This window comes from Procambarus clarkii, chromosome 86 (assembly GCF_040958095.1).
Source record: "Procambarus clarkii isolate CNS0578487 chromosome 86, FALCON_Pclarkii_2.0, whole genome shotgun sequence".
Classification (NCBI taxonomy): Eukaryota; Metazoa; Arthropoda; class Malacostraca; order Decapoda; family Cambaridae; genus Procambarus; species Procambarus clarkii.
Window position 1 is genome coordinate 6,194,115 of NC_091235.1, and position 2,500 is coordinate 6,196,614.

Sequence of the window (2,500 nt, forward strand, 5' to 3'; positions counted from 1 at the left end):
ACTACACACAGCTCTAAGCCGAATACTCCTTTGAATGCATCAGATTGGCCCAAGTGGCGAATCATATCTGTTGGAGATATGAGAATATCTGTCTGTGTAATGTTGGAGGCCCGGCGCTTAGTGCAAGCCTTACCCAAATTTGCTGGGGGAATGACCTGGGGTACGGGACGGACATAGGATGTTTTTGGGTAGGCATTAGTTAAATGATTTAAGAAATCATACACATCTACATTAAACATCTATACAGGGCCGAGGGCGCCTTTGAGGGCCCTTGGCACATCAGAGGGTGCTGAGGGCACTGAAGGAGACCATACTGAATACTTCATCCCCAAAATACTTCTACAAATTGGAGGTATCGTGTGGCAACATCACCGTAACAATTGCCAGCTGTAACATCACCATGTTGCAGCTGGCAAGGAGTTAATTGGCCGAGGGAGAGAATTGGCAATAGCAAGAATTCGTCTTGGAGACAAGTACTCATGAAGATCCTGGTCGGGAACGACAGCTGGGCTGCAGAATCTGACGAATACCCACCTAAGACACATTACAAACATGAGTACTATATTCAATCCTTCATTTGTTTGAATTTGGAAAACAATCTGGCAAACATAGATGCTGTTCTTCAACGATTGTGACTGTGCTACCAGCAAGATTACGTAAGTTTGAGGATTGGTAAATGTTAATCTCATTCTTTGATGATCTAGAGACAGTTAAACAAGTCTCAGCTCAGTCCGGATGAAATTAGACATACATACAACGTTACTTATTAGGATGAACAACCCCTCGGAGTTATTGACCCTAGTGAAGAACGTTGAACATCCTGCTATGAAATGTTCACACACAGGATGAGTGACGCTGCCCAGGAAATGTGCCCTATGGAGTATATTTAAAAATATAATTCAAGCCATTATGGATAAATGAACACCACCATTATGGTGATGTTCATTTGGTGTGGATGTGATACTCTGGGTGTCATCCACAGCACCATCCACCGCTTCATGAGACCTGGGGTCAGATTCACGAAGCAGTTACGCAAGCCCTTACGAACCTGTACATCTTTTCTAAATCTTTGGCGGCTTTGTTTACAATTATTAAACAATTAATGAGCTCCGAAGCACCAGGAGGCTGTTTATAACAACAACAGTTGATTGGCAAGTTTTCATGCATGTAAACTGCTTTAATAAATGTAACCAAAGCGGATTGAGGAAAGAAGATGTACACGTTCGTAAGTGCTTGCGTAACTGTTTCGTGAATCTGGCCCCTGGTGTGTATAGCAGTATTTCCCACATCTTCATACACACTCACTCTCTGCTCTCTCACACACTCACTCTGCTCCCTCACACACTCACTCTACCTCCTCACACACACACTCTATCTCCTCACACTCCCCGTTCACCAATACCTCATCTTTAATTCGTTCAACATATCCAAATCATCTCGGTACTTTTCTCCCTCATCTCACACCTCGCTGCCTTTCTCTCACCACCTTTCGCTGTGACAATTTACGTTCCCATTTCTCAATGTTCTCCAAGCGCCACACACATGTTCTCCTGTTCTCCTGTTCTCCTAACACCTGATTCTTAACCTCCCTGCGAGGTTATGGGGAGTGATGAATAAATGGTTGATGACTCTTGGTCCGGGTCGCTCTTTGTGTCAGTCATTTTCCTTTCCTTTCAACTTGGGATTGCACAAATTGCTCCTCCTCAACACCTCTTGACATGTATGGTATTTAGGGTGATCGACTACTATCAACACTTTATTGGTATCAATTTCATACAGTGTGTCTCTGTCTTTGTCTGTGTCTTTGTCTGTGTCTTTGTCTCTGTCTGTCTTTGTCAATGTCTGTCTTTGTCTCTGTCTTTGTCAATGTCTGTCTTTGTCTCTGTCTGTCTTTGTCTCTGTCTGTCTTTGTCTCTGTCTGTCTTTGTCTCTGTCTGTCTTTGTCTCTGTCTGTCTTTGTCTCTGTCTGTCTTTGTCTCTGTCTGTCTTTGTCTCTGTCTGTCTTTGTCAATGTCTGTCTTTGTCAATGTCTGTCTTTGTCTCTGTCTTTTCTCTGTCTGTCTTTGTCAATGTCTGTCTTTGTCTCTGTCTGTCTTTGTCTGTCTGTCTTTGTCTCTGTCTTTGTCTCTGTCTGTCTTTGTCAATGTCTGTCTTTGTCTCTGTCTGTCTTTGTCAATGTCTGTCTTTGTCAATGTCTGTCTTTGTCAATGTCTGTCTTTGTCTCTGTCTTTGTCAATGTCTGTCTTTGTCTCTGTCTTTGTCTCTGTCTGTCTTTGTCAATGTCTGTCTTTGTCTCTGTCTCTCTCTGTCTCTCTCTCACTGTCCCACTGATGTTAACAATCACTTCTAACACTCTTTCTTATCTCTCACACATCTCAATATATAAAGTTTGAAACTCTTTCTCACATTCTCTCCTCAAGGTATTGTATCATCTACATTAAAATATAACATGCTGAAACTACTCCTATTAGACCAATATTTCCTAGGTCTACCCCCCCCC